The following is a 6,399-nucleotide window of genomic DNA, read 5'->3' as shown; positions in this document are numbered from 1 at the left end:
CATAAACTCACATATAATTAACACAAATTCTATTGCCTGCAGATATAATGTGGGCTCGATAACGATGGATAAACTCCTCCGTTTCTGGTATTGATATATACAACATTCCACCAGGTATTGATATAATACAACATCCCACCATGTGGGCTTAGAAAGCACCCTTTCGAACTCGCCTTCGGGATGAGCCTTGGTTCCTAGTGAAAAGTAGAGAATAATGAATGTGAATAAATGTGAGATAGCCTGTGTAGATTTCTTTGATATACACTCAAAAGTTAAAACACAAAAAGAAACGATGGAAAAAAAGATGAAGATTAAAATTAGTTGATTGAAAGTTATTTAAGAGTTGAAACTGTTTGAAAACAGAATATGAGAATGAAGTAAAAACTTGTTGAATTTATTTAATTTGAATTAAACTTGGGAATGTAACTTTTTTACAGTTTTAGAAATATTGAGAACTGAAATTTTTTTTATTGGCATTTTTTTAAACAAATTTTATGTGTCATTATTTGATTAGTAAGTAAGGCTACTTGCGATTTAATATATAAAGGATTACAAATATCTAGCAACAATTGAAAATCTCATTAGTTTGAGCACATAACAGAGAGAAACCATCAATATCATCATTTCTATATCAGAAATACCAAAAACATTGTTCTCCAGACTGTCTGAGACATTCATGTGACTTAAGCATGTGATAAATGAAACAAATCTTCTCGTTTCTTCTCTTGCGAAGAATTGTTCTCCCGAGAGAAAGAGTAAACTGTGACTGAGAGACAACTTGTTGCCTATTGTTTAACTATGCACTTCCTTTCACAATAGTTGACCTTAACCGTTTACTAATCAAAATATTAGAAGACAAGTTCATTCCATTGCTTAGATATATCAACTTGGAGTTTGATACATTCAACAACATTAATTTACCATATCTTAACTTTTCCACTTCCTGAATTCTCAAACCATCTCAGTCTGCAACAAAAGATCATACCATATGTAGACCAACCAAGTTTCATTCTTCCGCGGCAAAATCTGAAGAAAAAATATGAAGAGAGAACACGACCTCTTTATCAACCTACTCTTCCTTGTTGTCGTCTTATTGATGCAAGTTGGAGAGGGACAAAGTACAGCAACAGACGTTAAAGTGGGAATCGTGGACGATGTAGGAATGCCATATTCCAACATGACCTTGTTCTGTATCAACATGTCTCTTTCTGATTTTTACTCTTCCCATCCAGAAACCCGGACAAGGCTTGTGACCACCATTGTTGACTCCAAAAACGATGTTGTTATTGCAGCAGCAGCAGGTACACACATCAGTTCAGATGTACAATTCTTGTTAGCATTTATACTGTCTTTTTTGAGTTTTTTTTTTTCGCATAACAAAACACTCCTTAGCATTAATTGCCTTTCTCGCAGCTCTTGATTTGATAACAAACCATGACGTGACAGCGATTATAGGACCATGGACATCCATGCAGGCGCAATTCATGATTGAGATAGGACAAAAAACTCAGGTTCCAATTGTTTCATATTCTGCAACAAGTCCCTTCCTAGCTTCCATCCGTAGTCAATACTTCTTTCGAGCTACGTATGATGATTCATCTCAAGTGCACACCATTAAAGCAATCATCAAACTTTTTGGGTGGAGAGAGGTCGTACCTGTATACGTTGACAACACCTTCGGAGAAGGTATAATGCCTCATCTTACCGATGCGTTACAAGAGATTAACGTTCGTATACCTTATAGGACCGTGATCTCTCCCAATGCCACGGATGATGACTCTACCCACTAGAGTATTTGTTGTCCACATTGTTGAACTGCTTGCCTCAAGATTTTTCGCCAAAGCTAAGGAAATTGGTTTGATGAAGCAAGGATACGTCTGGATCCTCACCAACGCCATTACCGATGGTCTTAGTCTCATGAACGAGACAGAATTTGATACAATGCAAGGGGTCTTGGGTGTTAAGACTTATGTACTGAGATCGGAAGAGCTTGAAGCATTTAAATCTCGATGGAAGAATAGATTCCCACTCTCTGACCTGAGCGTGTATGGACTTTGGGCTTATGATGCCACCACTGCACTGGCGTTGGCCATCGAAGAATCTGGTACATCAAATTTGACTTTTCTCAAGACAGATGCCATGAGGAACATGTCTGGAGGTCTAGGTGTGTCTCAGTATGGTCCAAAACTTTTCCAGACACTCTCTGGAGTTCGGTTCAAAGGTCTTGCTGGTGATTTCCGATTTATCAACCGAGAACTGCAGCCGTCAGTGTTTGAGATTGTTAACGTGAATGGGCATGGAGGAAGGACAATAGGATACTGGATGAAAGAACATGGTCTCTTGAAGAACGTAGACCAAACAGAAGCTACCATGACCACTTTCTCTACTTGGAAAGATCGACTTAGACCAGTTATATGGCCTGGAGACACCACCTTTGTACCCAAAGGGTGGGAGATCCCAACAAATGGGAAAAGGCTGAAGATTGGAGTCGCAACTAATAGCGGTTCCCCGCAGTTTGTGAAGGTTACAAGGGATCCTATCACCAATTCAACAACATTCAGTGGATTCTGCATCGAGTACTTTGAGGCTGTTATTCAAGCGATGCCCTATGGTGTTTCCTATGACTTCTTTCCTATAGAAGATTTGGATTACAAGACTTTGGTCTACCAAGTGTACCTCGAGGTAAAGCATTACCGACAATTTTTCTCTTGTATGTCATGTCTAACCTCCACTAAGCTGGATTCTCTTAACGATAGCCTTGTTCTTTTGTGTTTGGAGCAGAAATACGATGCTGTGGTCGGAGATACAACAATATCGGCAAACAGGTCAAAGTATGTTGAGTTTTCATTGTCGTACACACCATCAGGTGTGGGTCTGGTCGTTCCTGTTAAAGACAATGTCAAAAGAAGCAGTGCCATATTCTTGATGCCTTTGACATGGGGACTATGGCTACTCAGTCTTTTGTCCTTTTTCATAATTGCCATTGTCGTATGGGTTCTTGAACATAGGCTAAATCCAGAGTTTGATGGGCCTGGAAATTATCAAATCAGCACTATACTCTGGTTTTCTTTCTCCATTATGGTCTTTGCACCGAGTATGTCCACTCTCTCCTTCACACTTGTATGCCAATGCTCATTTTTCACATACTTAAGTACTAGTGCATATATATTTCCAAACATCTTCTTGCTTACATCTAATGCATCTACAGGAGAAAGAGTGCTTAGCTTCTGGGCGAGGTTCGTGGTTATCGTTTGGTACTTCTTAGTACTTGTGTTGACTCAGAGTTACACCGCTAGTTTGGCATCGCTTCTAACATCACAGCAGCTTCATCCAACTGTGACCAACATAAATAGCTTGCTAGAAAAAGGAGAAGTTGTGGGATATCAAAGAAGTTCCTTCGTTTTGGAGAGACTCAGAGAATCAGGTTTCTCAGATGCTAAGCTCGTAAACTATCACGGTTCAGAACACTGTGACGAGCTACTGAGCAAAGGATCAGCAAGAGGCGGTATTTCTGCAGCTCTCATGGAAGTGCCATATGTGAGAGTCTTTCTCGGGCAGTATAAAATGGTTCAAACACCATTCAAGGTCGATGGATTAGGCTTCGTAAGTCCCATACCTTTGCAGAAACACTCTCTATTGCAACATTCTTCAACTCAGTTCTAAGACCATAAGTTTCTTCTGCAGGTGTTTCCCATTGGATCCCCTCTAGTGGCTGATGTTTCAAGGGCCATTCTAAAAGTGGAAGAGTCGAACAAGGCAAACCAACTGGAGAACGCATGGTTCAAGAAAATAGATGAAAGTTGCCCAGATCCACTCACCGGCCCCGACCCAAATCCATCTGTATCCTTCCGGAAACTTGGCATCGATAGTTTTTGGGTTTTGTTCCTCACTGCTGCAGTACGTAGTCTGTGCTTTTGCATTGGGGAAATGTATGTTCCATTTTTTGAAGGAGAACCCAAATCAAAGGAACCTGCAAGGATTGTGTGAAAAGTTCCTTCAGCCAGACAGAGAAATTCATACATTAACCAAGTGATGAAGAAATGTCAATGCTCCATGAATAACCATGCAGAAGCAAACCCAGCAAACAATGGCAGCCAAAGTTAGCACATTTTCATTAACCTTTCCTGCGAGATTCGTTTCATGTTGAAGTAATAAACACAGACATTTCCTAGGATCATGATGATCCTTGTCCACTATGATACAATAAAAGGCTTTTAAATCTGCCCCCGTTATGAAAATGCTCTTTCTCTTCTGAATGCATAGTTTTTGTTTATTCACTATCACAAGTGACCCGATAGCTCATCTAGATTCCCAGAATCCCACAAAGTCGAACTTTTTAAACGCAGATCAAACTATAATCAGTTATCAAAGCAACGAAATCGAACCACTCCAAAATGAAGAACAACAATTCAGAGGGAGAGTGAAGCAAAAAAATTTCCTTGAAAAATATGCTATAGCATTTGGGGAATTTGTGTTTCATATCTTGAAGGTGAAAGTGAAACCAAGTGAAGAAATCTCAATGCCCCTTAGGCCAAGGCGTTCGAGACACTAACGGTGAAGAAGCAAAACAATGGCAGTCCAAGTTTAGCACATTTTCAGTTTCATTTCTCTTTTCGCTGCAAGATTCATTTCATGTTTAAACTCCAAAACAAAACAAGACAAGATTCATTGTATGTAAGGTTTAGAAATCTGTTCCCATCACGAACAACACCATGATAGTTACTTGACAAACATAGTGTCGTAAGCAAAATTTACAAATTTCAAATGGATTTCCGAAACTCACCAAGTCAAAACATTCAACGCAGAATTAAACCATAGATCTACATCGAATCACTTAACGAATAAACGAAATAGAAGAAGGACAATCCCGTTGGAGAAATGGAATCGAAAGTTTCGGACGATCCAAGTTCGTCTAGCGACGACGGAAGCGCTTATCGGCGCAGGGACTTTAAATTTCAATTATATTTTTTAATATTTTAGATATTATTACTTTCTTACTAATATTTTAATATATAAGTTTTAATTTAATTATACATAAAATTAAGATAAATAAAAAGTTTTGTTTATTTTGAACTTATATTTAATAATAGATATTTATATATTTAAAATTATAGTCTTAAATATATCAACTTGTATAAAATAATAATTTTATACAAAATCATGTAAATCAACTTGTAAGTAGCATAAATTAATGTGTATAAATATGCAGAATTCATGCTAGTGATGGAAATTCTCGGAATCAATTTGTAAGTAGTTTAATTAATCTTTATAAATATTCTCATAATTTTACACTTTAAATTAATTTTATCAAATTTTACTATTACTTCTGTAGATAAATAATAATCATGTATATTAAATAATTTGTATAAAAATTGATAAAAAATTGTATAAGTATCAAAAAATTAAAACTAAATAGTATTTCTAAAATTTGTAGATATCAAAAGAAAACTAAAGGTATTAGATAAAAAAATTTTTTTTTTTGAAATTACATAAAAACTAGACGAATTTTTTAGTAATAAAAATTATATGATTATAAAAATAGAATTAGTAATGGGAGTTTTCCAAATATGACTCAAAATTTGGAGTTAAGCACAAAAATAACCCATAATTTTTTAAAAAAACTTTCATTTGCATTATTCAACTCCAGAAGTTCGAGTTATTTAAAGAAAATGAAATTATTATTTTTCAAAAATGATTGTTTTACTCTATCATACTCATCTTCATCAAATATTTACAATGTTATTATTGTCATCATTACATTAAGAACAATCAATTTGAAGTTCTTAAAGCATAATTTTTTTTTGATTTTTTCTCTTCCTATCTCATTTTTTATGGACACAAACCACACCCATTTCACTTTCTCTCAAAATTCATAACAAAAACTCAAGATTTTGATTTCAAAATTTGTAAGGTTCATAAAGACATTGAAACTAATGATTCTTGGTCACTAACGAGTTGGTAGCTTATGTGGTGAAGTCATGGGGTGATCGGAGAAACTAAACACAATGTGAGACCTCTCTCTCTCTCATGTGCTTTTGTCCTCGAATCAAAGCCCCATTCAGGCCAATCATTGTATTCGTTGTGTAACGGCCCGATCCCCCGGTGTTCGACCGGGGTAATCGAAAGGGCGTTATGGACACGTGTCTACTCATTTAGACAACCCTACGTGTCCCGTTACTGGTCCCGAGAGCCGACGGGCGCATAACCTTCTTTGAAATACCGTCACACCCACATCCATATACTTCTACTTACAGTCCTGCGCACAGGGAAAATGGAAATGGAGGAGTGAGCAACAAGTTACTCAGTGAAGTGGCTCTAGACCAGTCTGCCCGCATGACACTCTATACTATTTTATGCGGGAACTAGGACTGACTAGCCACTACAATCAGGTAATGTATT

At 37.0% G+C, this 6,399-nt stretch overlaps 1 pseudogene; it reads left to right on the top strand.

Moving 5' to 3' along the window:
* Positions 1-1,039: 1,039 nt before the first annotated feature.
* On the top strand, positions 1,040-4,133 carry LOC106341456 (annotated as a pseudogene).
* The last annotated feature ends 2,266 nt before the right edge of the window (positions 4,134-6,399 follow it).

This window comes from Brassica oleracea, chromosome C4 (assembly GCF_000695525.1).
Source record: "Brassica oleracea var. oleracea cultivar TO1000 chromosome C4, BOL, whole genome shotgun sequence".
In the NCBI taxonomy this organism is placed as follows: Eukaryota; Viridiplantae; Streptophyta; class Magnoliopsida; order Brassicales; family Brassicaceae; genus Brassica; species Brassica oleracea.
This window is presented reverse-complemented; position numbering and strand designations above follow the sequence as displayed.